The following is a 12,497-nucleotide window of genomic DNA, read 5'->3' as shown; positions in this document are numbered from 1 at the left end:
ACAAAAGCGTGGAAACAAATGTCGCTCTCAGTTCCTATCGACCTACTTTTTCTAACAGCCAACACTATCTCTCGGTTGCTCAACCCTTAAAAAAAAAGATGCTTTCAGTGCTCCTATAATATGATGGACCACATATCCGATCAACATGCGCCACCTGGGAGGGTTTCTGCTCCTCACACCTGTTTGAATGCAGAATCTGCGCTCGCACTGTCTGCTCTTTCTATATCCTGTAATTACAAACACACTCATATCTCTGCATTACACTGCTGCTGACTTAAGGCTTCATTTACAGCAAAAGCCTGCGGTTTATAACTGAGTGGTGTTATATGTTGCCCAGACAGACGCAGAGAGAGAAAATGTCCGATTTGAAGACGTGGAAGGTGAGAGAGGGTTTGATACTATCTGAAGAATATGCTAGAAAACACCCGATTACACAATTTCCTTTTGAATAGGAAACACTTTTTTTACAGGCGGTCAGAGATGTGGAGATAAAAAAAAATGTGGGTTCAATATTTTGAGTCACGACACAAAACAACCTCTAAAAAACACAAACAATGTCTTCAAAAATATATATATACAACAGTTTTTTTTGTGTGTGTTTTCCACCCAAATATATATATGTATAACTCTACAGTGTAAATGGAAATTTGGATAAAAAAAATAGTTTAACAAATAGTTCACAAACCAATAATTTAAAGAAAATAAGTTTCTCTTCAGAATTTTAAGGTGATTTAAATTCTCAATTGCAACATCTGTCCCACTAAAAAAAAGAAAAAAATAGTAAAAAAAAAATGCTTATTTCTTTTTTTTTTACATCACTCATTTTACTCATTATTCATTATTTTCATATAAAGAACCAACAAACTGCACACATTTAGGATCTGGGTTTGTGTCCTGTGTGTGGTGTCATTGCTCTCATTGTGTGTGTGTGTGTGTGTGTGTGTGTGTGTGTGTGTGACTCCTCCTGGCCTGTGCATTATAGGCCCATGCTGGTGGTGGTGACTGCTGCTGTTGCCATGACAGCAGCTCAGCAGTGTCTCCGGCCGTGCAGAGGGTGAGTGGGATGCCCCGTCCTCATCTCTCCATCCTGACTCAGACAACGGCATACTGGACAAAAAAAACAGCCCCACCCCGACTGATCGACGAACAGGTCGACTGAACACACGCATGTGTTTGTGTGTGTGTGTGTATGTGTCTTTGTGTGTGTCTTTGCATGCTATTTCATTTCATTTCATCATTTTGGTCTCGTGTTGTGTCTTCTCTCAGGACTGGCCTGCATGCAGGATGAGCTCCAGGCCTCCCCCATCCATCCCTCAGGAGGAAACATCTCAACATAGCTCTTATTTTGAAAGGTTTGGTTTCAGACACAAATCTCCAGTTTGTTGTAATAGTAAAAAGGGGGAAATCACAAATAAGAGACAAAACCAGTGGTGGAAAGTAGGCTACATTTAGGCTGCTTAAGTACAATTTTGAGGTACTTGTAGCCTACTCAACAGAAATACTGCCAATCTGTGGTACTTTGTATTTGTAAGCTACTCAACTAGGTTTCAGAGGGAAATATTATGCTATACTTTTTAATCCACTACATATACTTGATAGCTTTAGTTACTTTGCAGATGTTTATTTCAAAACCAAACATGTGATCATATCATATGAAGCGTTTTTAGAGACTTAAACCTCCGAACAGAATATAAATCAGTTGAAATTAGCTGCATCACGACGAGCAACAACAGTAGTTCCCAACCATTTTGGCTTGTGACCCCTTAAAATCAAGTCATGTTTGACTGTGACCGTTCATGAACTTAATATGGTCATACTGACCCAATTTGGGTCAAGCACCAATGCAGTACTGGGCTAACTTCACCCAGTACCCATGGGTAGAAAAACCACCAAAGACTTTGGTTGTTTTGACCCAGTTTTAGTGTTTACTTTTATATTAGTGTTGGGTTATTTACCCAAAATAAAATACGGTTGTGAACTGTCTTTTTAATATTTGTAACTGAATGTTTGCATTTTTTTTTTTTTACAACAATAAACCATATTTCTGTTTGGGTAAATAAACGAACAGTAGCCTAATATAATTAATAATAACACTAACATTGAGTTAAAACAACCAATATGCAAGGTTACCATTTTGAACCCAATGATTTTTCCATCTTGGCTTTGTCATATTTTACAACTTTTAGAGGCTGAGGAAGTGAAAGTATCCAGTATTTCACAAGAAAAATGTACATTAGCGAAAAGCAAGAAAATATAAACACATTTTATGACAATTTTTTTTTTAATGTATCCCTTTAATCATCTGGTGACCCCTCAGATTCATCCTGGGGCCCCTTGAGGGATCCCAAAACCCCAGGTTGGGAACCACAGAGCTAAAGGAGTAGATGAATATTTTTCATTGTGGTATCAATACTGAAATATAGGATCTAAATACTTCTTCCAGCACTGGACAAAACATATACACACATATAACGCGACTCAGATTGCTCTCCTGTAATGTACCGCTCCCTGAGATCATCTCTCAGCGCCGCCATCCGTGCGGTTCAGCTGTCAGACCTGTAGGCAGGGTCACGCCTCCTCTCTCCTAATGAGGCAAAACTGCTGTAATTACTCTCCCAATCCCCCACTGAGCGCTTTCCTTTCACCATGAGGTGGACAACTGTCCTGGAGGGCCTCAGCGAGGGCTGTCTCGCCCTGAGATACCCCACACTCAAAAATAAAACCCCTCACTTAAAAAACAGGCCTGATGACGGCAGCTTCACACCCATCTGCTTACACTCTGACCTGCAGCCCACTCACCTTTGGATTAACAGCACAGTATATCAAGCTCCCTGTCCGCATACAGTGTCCTCTCCATCCCACAGATGAATGCCTTCTAGTGAGCATGGTGTTCAGTGGTGGAAGACGCATTCAAATCATTTTCTTGGAGGGACATTCCCCTGATTTGACAAGTCATGATAGCACTACTCCGCATGAGAAACATTTGTATAACGTCTTCTGTGGCTCTGGAGGGAGCCCACCATCTGTTTCCAGATGTAATAGTCCCATTAACTTTTCCTTTAGATAATGTTATGAGACACACAGTTGAAACTCTCCCAGATAATATCTGGTTCTTTGATTAAAAGTGAATAAGGTATAACTCTGTGTACATAAAAAATTCAGAGAAGATAACTATGCATCCCAAGGTGCATTTCAGCGAGAAGCATCCGATCACAGAGCTTAGAATTCTATTATGTGTACTGCTAACGATTATTTGTTTTAACGCCACTCATTTCTTTAACGCGTTAACGCAATTTGATCTTTTGGAGGTTGTAGCGAAAGCTAGAGTGAAGATACTGGCATCATATGAAACAAGAAAACTGAAGGAACCCAATGGCACCAACCATGTCATACTAGCTTGTCGCATGGAGGTTAAATAACGCTCAAAACTTAAGCTAAATTTTGGCGAGGAAAAACTATCATGGCAATTTACAAAGGGGTCCCTTGACCTCTGACCTCAAGATATGTGAATAAAAATGGGTTCTATGGGTACCCACGAGTCTCCCCTTTATAATCATGCCCACTTTATGATAATCACATGCAGTTTGGGGCAAGTCATAGTCAAGTCAGCACACTGACACACTGACAGCTGTTGTTGCCCGTTGGGCTGCAGTTTGCCATGTTATGATTTGAGCATATTTTATGATAAATGCAGTACCTGTGAGGGTTTCTGGATCATATTTGTCATTGTTTTGTGTTGTTAATTGATTTCCAATAATGAATATATACATTGATTTGCATAAAGCAAGCATGTTTGCCCACTCCTATGTTGATAAGAGTATTAAATACTTGACAAATCTCCCTGTAAGATACATTTTGAACAGATAAAAAATGTGTGATTCATTAATCACGATTTACTATTTTAATCGATTGACAGCCCTACTAATCTGTGGTTTAAATCAATTCATCTCAAAATTCTGGGTCTATTTTGGATGAATTTAGCAACTATGGTGCCGAACAAATTAGATGAATTGAGCTACTTCACGCCCCTGACTGGGTTCTTCTCCATAGCAACGGTGGTTGAGGCTCATGGGTATTGTTTAGACCTGTCGGCCAAAATGACAGAAAAAAACATTCAGATTTCTCAGAAACAAAGTTGAAATAACTGAACAAGGCCATAACGTAAACATATAGGAACATTGAATTATCCAGGAGAGTCTAATGAAAGATGCATTTGAGTTGCATTATGGGAAATGTAGGATATGGTGTTCGTGGAGTTTGACGGTAGAAGTAGAAAGTACGAGTAAAAGGACTCATTATGCAAAATGACCTGTTTGAGAGTGTTACATTGTTTTTTTTATATTATATATATATTATTGGATTATTAAACAGATCCTGTTATTCTGTATTTGTTCATTTTTACCACTGGGGATATTATTAACACAGAAGTTTTCTACCACTGAGGGCATCAAAGTTTTTTCCTCAGGGGGTATTTACACTGTGAGGCAGGCAGTGGTGGTGGTGGTGAATCAGCCTCAGTTAGGGTGACAAGTTTACCCTCCTCAGCCTGCTGCTGATCTCGCTGTGTGATAAAGTCTGAGTGACAATTTGATAACTACTGCCTCCTGTTGATGGAGCTGAAAACTGCACCTCCTTTGTGTCGCCCATCCTCAAACGGACCTGTCCGACACCAGACCATAACCTCAGTAATATACTTTTCTCTTGCATGCTTTGTCATATGAATGTTATAGTATGTTTTCTTGTAGATTAAAGGGACAGTTCACCCAAATCATATAAAAACAGATATATTTTTTTACTAACCACTAGTCATGAAAATAATTTTGTTTTTATTGATTTGAATTGAGTTATTATGACGGTATTTCATCTTTATTATTTTTGTAATTTTAGGTGCTTTCAGCATTAACAATTATATTTTAAAGACATAACAGCAACTGTCTGTTTCTAAATTGTCCTTGTTACTCAGAGTATAACTACAAATTTCAATCGTTTTTTATTAGGAATATTTCTTTATTAGAAAATTAAATTGTGTTAATGTAAACTGTAGACAATAACATCAGTGGATTGGTATCTGAAAAGAGATGCTGCTTTTCAAATATAATTCAGTAAGTCAAACTCAATTTATATAGCACCTCTGATACAGGTTAGTGCAATTCAAAGTGCTTCACAGATGATAATAAGGCAAATAAAGCTATTTGAGACTAATGCACATGGGGAAAAAATGATGAAAATGTAATAATGAAACCAATAAAATAGATAGAAATAGATTCATCTATTTGACTTTCAGTTCACAAGGTATTTCTGTATCTCTCTGTGAGATCCTTCCAGAACAGCACAATAATATAGCAATACATTCATATATTTAAATCTCTACGCGACAAAAGTTTTTCTAAATGTGATGATTAATTGTCATGTCTTAGTTCTGCAGGTAAAATGAGAATATTGGAGGAATTTATCTCCTTAAAAATGTTTTACTCCTTTTTGCTGTTGTTTTTTGTACTTTAATTGTATTTTATTGTTATCTGATAGTGAAAAAAGTTCTTAATTGTGAACATTGAATTGTGATAATCATCCAACCAAACTTGTAAACAGAATCCCAAATTGTATGATGGTGACGGGCATACATTTTAGGGCTTATATTTGATCCTGAACAGGCCAAATCAAACACATTTAAGCTATATTTTGTGTCCCAAACATTTACAGATTTTCAATAAGGAATAAAAGTGCAACTGGTATTCTTCTGAAACATATGTGAGATCCACTATAGGGGAAAAAGGCATATTCCCAAAAGGGCTGTGAAAATCCTAAACGAGTTCTGTAAGAAAAGGTGAAAAACCTATAGTACTTTTTTTTTTACTGTTGTTTTTTGTTCTGTATTTGATTTTCGGTGAACTCACCCTTTCAGACAAACATGACAGTGGTTTGTTCATACATCATATCATACACTGATGTTTGATGTGTGGTGAGATTTACCGATGCATATTTATTATCCATCGTATCAACAACTCATTCCCTCTTTGTCTGATCAGTCAGCCACAACAGCGACCAGCCAGAAGTTGCATTTACCAGTCTGGCATGGTGAGAGGCTGCAGTGCGACGTGAACACACACTGACAGCCTTATGGGACCATGAGGCACGGAGGCAGGGAGGCAGGGAGCCGTGGGTCAAGGCCCGGGGTGGCTACAGGCCATCGGGACAGCACAGCCAAGAGGCAAGCCAGGAGACGACAGAATGGGCACAGTCGCCATGGAAACACAAGCGGCCCAGGCAAATCACGGCAACTGGTAACTAAGTAACAGGAAACGACGGACCATAGAGGGCGATGAGTCTGGTTAATCATGAAGAGAGAGAGGGGGGGGTTAGGAGGAGAGAGGGACAATGGCAGGGAGATAAGGGCCACAGCTCTGGCTCACTGCAGACCCCTCTCCTCCAGAGTGTGTGAGCTCATTCCCCTCCCCACGTGCACTGGATTGACACCGGATTAGTGTCAGTATGAGCTGGAGAGGCAGCCTCCACCCTTCTTCCACCATCATTTGCTTTGTGAATCCATGAGGGGGTGTAAATGAGCACACACTAGAAGGAGAGGAGCCGGAGAGCAGCCATTAAACTGAGCTTTTGTGTGTACAAGTGTTGATATTAAAGCAGCTATGATCAATATTTTTACAATAACACTGTATCAAATGACAATATGCAAGGAGTCACTCATACTAGTAACACAGTAGTAACACAGTAGTAACACACTACAGGGAATTATTATCTCAGTCAGCTCTACAGGGCTTTATAGCCTATAGTGGGTTTCAGCTCATTCTTGAAGTTGTCCGTCCTACAACTTTACTGTTTCCGTTCACTCTCACCGCTCTCATAGTGTTGTTCACAGCTGTTTTCGGTTCAAAATTAAAGCTCTAAAAACCAACTGTACACTACCTGCTCAGCACAAAACAACAGACACAGCTAGTGACTAGCTGGTGAACATATGGAGCATTTAACAGCAAAAGAACAAGACATTTCCCTCAGGAGTTGGTGGAGACCAAAAACAGAGCTAAAAGAGAGTGAATGTTGGACTTGATGAGAAGAGTGCAGCTGCCCCCTTGCATCTATTTTACATCAAATTTTAGTAGTTTTGTCTGCAGTTTTGTTTTAAGATCATTTTTCCACCTTTAGCTAGCATTACTGTTAAGTGGCATGTGCTGTCAGGGCTCTCAGGGCTTCACCCAAAAGTTATGTTTATGGATAGATAAATACTTTTGTTCTGCTTTTTACCCAAATGATCTTTGAAGTTTAATTCCATCAAGCGTTTCCAAAAAAAATCAGTGTAACCTCATTCAAGACAGGCTTTTCACAATAAGATACGCTTTTATGAAACAACACTGGGTTGAGAAGAAAAACACAGAATTAGACTTTGTCAGACTTCAGACGGAAACATGTTTCAGTGTGAACATGTTTCAGTCTGAACATGTTTCAGTCTGAAGTCAGCAAACTTTGTTTCTTCTCTGCATGAAAATGAAGTTTCTGCAGCTTCGGTCTGATCTTCTTTCTCTCTCTGGTTGTTTGTGTTGATCGACGGCAGATTTTGGTCCAGTGGTCAAGGACTCCGATCTGCAACGTAGAGACCTGAGTTCAAAGCCCAACTGAGGTACGTCACACTAGTTTGTGTGTGTGTGTGTGTGTGTGTGTGTGTTTAATGTGTACATGGTTTCATTTGTGTGCTCAAAACAACAAGCTTCAAAAAAACTTGAATGTTGCAATCATTGTTTGTTATTTCGCATTGATTTCAACTTGCTAATTTCGAAATTTCATCATCAACCAAGGAGACAACAGAGAACACATAAATCCAAGTGAGCCCAAATGGTCGAGCTAGCTAGTTTGAGGGGCATTTTTGGCTGTATTTTATTTTTTATCACTTTGCATTGGCTGTAGGTGATAACGGAGCTGATCATGTGACCATCACCTGCATATGACATACAGTATTATACTGTAAACCTGCTTTAGTAAGACTTTTTAATGGATCATCTGCATGCTTTTAGTTAACATTGATACATTTTAATGGATAGCAATCCCCTAAAATGTAAAGAAAGATAGAAGCTACCTGTACAGCTTCTATCATGTTCTGTATTTTGAGAGCAAATTATTTGGAGATTATTTTGTTTAGGCTACAGGTGTGTTGGAGAAAAAAATGAAATCGCTTCAAATTAAATGTGATAAATACACTGAAGTAGAAGGTAATACACAAAAACCCACCTTCCTATCAGACATGGAGAAGTTGCATGTCTGTCACAGCCCAATCCGTCTCGAACACTCCTCTGCGGTCTGGGAGGCTTCGAGGGGCCCAGAGGAAGCCGGTTAACTTTACACAAAGGCAGATTGTATTATGTGACCCCAGTGACCTAACCACTGCTCATAACTAAAGCTTTATCTCTGACACAACATCTGCTTATTAAACCGGCGGGTCATAAACAAGTCCATGTCACCAGCGAAACCCAAACATGACCCTGTACCTGATCTGTACATTCACAAATAGCTGATTTGCATGAAGCTACTTGATCACCCACTCCGTCTCACGTGCTTTGGATCTGCCACCTGTGTTTGTAGCCTCGATCGTGCCAATACTACTCAGCTTCGACAGCTGTAATGGGCTCACTGTGGAGAGGCACAAACACTCCCTGCTGCCCAAACACTCTACAGCTCTTATTTTACCCTCCTGATTGGCGGTGACATGCTTATAGTGGCCCCCCACAGCTGCACTGACATCCACTTTGCCACGGCTGTGTGACACATCTGATTGCACCTGTCAGGCTCTGTCCTTTAAGCCTTATCCCCTAAATGCTCCCGCTGACCTTTGCCTCTGTTTTCTTCCCCTTTTCAGACTTTTCTTCCTTGTTTTCAGGCCACTTGTTATTCCTCCTTCTCTGCCAACACCACATGACACTCTTGAAAGTGGTTTAGTTAAGACCCTTAGTATTTAGCCTCAACACATGTTGATACGATATTAAATGAATTATATTGTAATAATTGTTGAATGCATTTAAAGGAAATGGAATATAATATTCATATCTATGTTTTCATTAGTGTATAATCCCCTGAAACTAAGAATTGTTGTGGTTTCGTTAGCTTAGAATGAGCCCTTCATATCTACATAGGGAGCGGGTCCTCATCACAGAGTCCGCCATGTTGCTCCGCCATGTTTCTACAGTAACCCAGAACGGACAAACCAAACACTGGCTCTAGAGCAGGGGTCTCAAACTCGCGGCCCGCGGGCCAATTGCGGCCCGCAAGACGATATTTTGTGGCCCCCACCTTGATATGAAAGTTTAATGTTAGTGCGGCCCGCAAATTTTTTTTTTTTTATAAAGTTTTTTTTTTTGGGGGGCATTTTTTCATTTTTATTGACAGGACAGTGGATAGAGTCTTGGAAAGGGGGGAGAGAGAGAGAGTGGATGCGGAAAGGGCCACAGGCCGGATTCGAACCCGGGCCGCCGCGGTCAGGACCAAGTCTTGTTACATGGGCGCCCGCTCTACCAACTGAGCTAACCAGGCGCCCTCGGCCCGCGAGATTTATGTGAATGGCAGTTTGCCGTGGAAGGTCCCTTTGTTGCGCGAGCCCGAGCTGAACGAACCTACCCATCACAGTGGGGTATATGGCTCCCGGGGACGGGCAATCGGCCGGGCTTGATGCAAGCAGAGAAACATTTCACAACAACTATGGTGGCGCCCGTGTAACATCGCATAAACTAGATTAAAGCTTGATTTATACTTCTGCGTTGAATCGACGCCGTAGCCTGACGTGCACCTCTCCAGAAATGTAACTACACGTCGCGGCGACGCAGACCGCAACAGCTGTGATTGGTCCAGTCTGTCAGCGATGCTGAGCGGCCAGGACCAAGTTCTACTTCTCTCTGCCTCCATCTTTTCAATGTTTGTTCACACAAATCCACTCAGATGAAAGAAGGAAACTCATAGAGACGCCGCCGCCAACTAGCGGTTTGGTGGTGTAATTGCAGAGCAACACAAACACAGCAGGCACGACTTTATTGTGGAGTGACACCAAGTGGAATGAATATATATCTTGTCACACAGCCCCAATCATGTCTTTTTCAAAGCCTGCAGTGAAGAGAAAGGTTGGTGACGAGCACAGACAATTTCAGGAAAAGTGGGAGACGCAATAGAGGCCATGTTCAGAAGAACCGTTCATGTTCTTCAATGTTCCATTCATGTTCAGGACAGTTCATGTTCAGAAGAACCGTTCATGTTCAGAAGAACCCATTCAAGTTAAAGAACTGTTAATAATGACGTTTGAGAAGATTGTTTTTTTTTTAACAAAGCTTTTTTTGTGGAATACCTGATGCGGCCCAGCCTCACCCAGACTCTGCCTCCAGCGGCCCCCAGGTAAATTGAGTTTGAGACCACTGCTCTAGAGAGAGAGAGTCTTTCGTGTTTTTTTTCGTTACCTGAAGGCCACCGTAGTTCTCCGGCACGCTTGTGAAACTGCGTTAACGTGAGCCACAGAGTGCAAAACCGTGGTACCACCAGCCGCAGTCTGACTTCCGTTGCTCCTAAAGTAGTGTTATCATATCAAAGATGGCCTCTGAGCGAGGCGAACGGCGCTGTACGAGTTTGCAATAAGTCACTGTTTTCAGAGAACAAATCTTCACAGTATGGCTGCTGAAATGCCATTTAAATGCAGCCCTTGAATTAAATCAATTTAAAGCATAAGGCCGGCTTTCTTACAGTCAACAAATCCCACAATCAAAACCAACGATGTGTCAGTTCCTCTCTCAGTGACTTTTTTGTTGTTGTTTGTTTCCAGACGGAGAAGGCAGCTGTTTGAGAAACTGTTCTAATAAACCACAGAGACACAAACATATAGCAACTAGCTGGTGAACATAGTGGAGCGTTTAGCAGCTAAAGAGACATATTTCCCTAGAGACCAAAAACGGAGCTAAAAGAGAGTGAATATTGGATTGACATTCATCAGGTACACAAACACGACTCAGAATGAATGATAATGTTGCTCTGTGACTGCTGGATGTGTGAATAAGCAATTGTTTGCTAACAAGTTCACCATATCAACTTAAAAGGTGATAATATGTCAGTGTTGTGTTCACAGCTTGTTTCTGCTGGCCCCAAGTGGACCAAGATAAATCAGTTACTGCAGGTTTAAAAACATGTCACAAATATGTGGTTTAATAAAGGCAAAATAAGTTCCTAAAACAGTTGGGCACTGTAGTTTATTGGGAACATTTCTCACACAAGAGTAAATATTATTTTTGTTGGGACTATTTTCAGCAGTGGATTTACGATGGAAAACATCCCTGTGTAGAGGAGATGCAAAGGGCTGAATAATAGATCAGTGAGTAAGGAGGTATACAGTAGAAATACATATTTCTCTTTACAAAGTAATCTCAGAGGAATGTGCACTTGCAGATATTTGATTGGCCGGATGATGTTCAACTTTTTTTGCCGGACAACCCTGCAGTTTTTTATTGGCCAGATTCCTCTGCGTTGGCATCCCTGCTGTGTCAATGTACTGGCTCATTTCAGATTAATGAGGGGGCTGCGGCCTCATACACATTTACATTTACATTTAGTGTTGACTCACAATGAACTACAGTGCCCATGTTAGTAATAAAGGAGTGTGTTACCCAGAGCAACAGTGTGTCTCATTGATAACAATGGGTGTCTATGGCAAAGAAGAATAAGCGCAGCATGAACTGGATACATAGACGTTAGTGTTTGTAGAATCAATTCATTATTTGTTTTTGTCTTTTCATGGGATTTGTTGACCATTGACCGTTTTTTCCATACGAAAATACTTTCCAAGACTTTAAAGGTGCTATTAATAACATTGATAACATTCAGCCACTAGATGTCAAGTTCTCCCTTCCCTGTTCCACTGCATTCACTTCACAACAAGTGGTTGCCAGCCACTCACCGTCAATCTAAGCCATTTATCCATTTTCATTGTCAAGACTTTGGCCGAAATCACATACTATGCACTACATACTCAGTAGGTGTACTATCGTCCGGCATACTTTTATATGAATAAACAGTAATATGTATCTTTTGGACGCACTGAGCAGTAAGTTACGTCGTCACTTCTTGAGAGCCTCCGTGCCGGTTGGAGACGTGTAACCATGGTAACCTGTACCAACCTCGTGACCAAAACGATGGTTTGTGCGAATTAAAGTCTGAATTAATTTAGAATATACTTTATATTATTCCTAGCAAACTAAAATCTTATGCTCACAGTTAAATTGTCCTGTCCGCCATTGTCTGTTATGAACGTTGTCGTTCCTACCGCATTGCATTGTGGGATATTTATGCCACTGTAGTGTCCAGCATTGCATAATGTATTATTTTACCGGAAATAGTATGCAATTCCAGTACTACTGGTTTCCTGCTAAGGTTTCGGACAGTGTTTTAGCCTACTAAATAGCATGTTAGTATGGAATTTCGGACGCAACCTAACTGACGACCCAGAGACACCACGTGATACCAGCATT

The 12,497-nt window shown here is 40.7% G+C and overlaps 1 protein-coding gene across 7 annotated transcripts in view; it reads left to right on the top strand.

Annotated features, from left to right (window-relative positions):
* The window catches only part of LOC141772483 (uncharacterized), a 75,375-nt gene that overhangs the window by 37,060 nt on the left and 25,818 nt on the right, over positions 1 to 12,497 (top strand). For 2 of the 7 annotated variants that reach the window (XM_074643492.1, XM_074643493.1), the window contains 2 exons: positions 983 to 1,054; positions 1,267 to 1,352. The gene's annotated coding sequence lies outside the window, so the exon portion shown is untranslated. Of the gene's footprint in view, positions 1 to 337; positions 381 to 982; positions 1,151 to 1,266; positions 1,353 to 12,497 lie in introns of all 7 variants that reach the window. The other 5 variants (XM_074643488.1, XM_074643489.1, XM_074643494.1 and 2 more) reach the window with 4 other exon arrangements.

This window comes from Sebastes fasciatus, chromosome 8 (assembly GCF_043250625.1).
Source record: "Sebastes fasciatus isolate fSebFas1 chromosome 8, fSebFas1.pri, whole genome shotgun sequence".
NCBI classification, from domain to species: domain Eukaryota; kingdom Metazoa; phylum Chordata; class Actinopteri; order Perciformes; family Sebastidae; genus Sebastes; species Sebastes fasciatus.
This window is presented reverse-complemented; position numbering and strand designations above follow the sequence as displayed.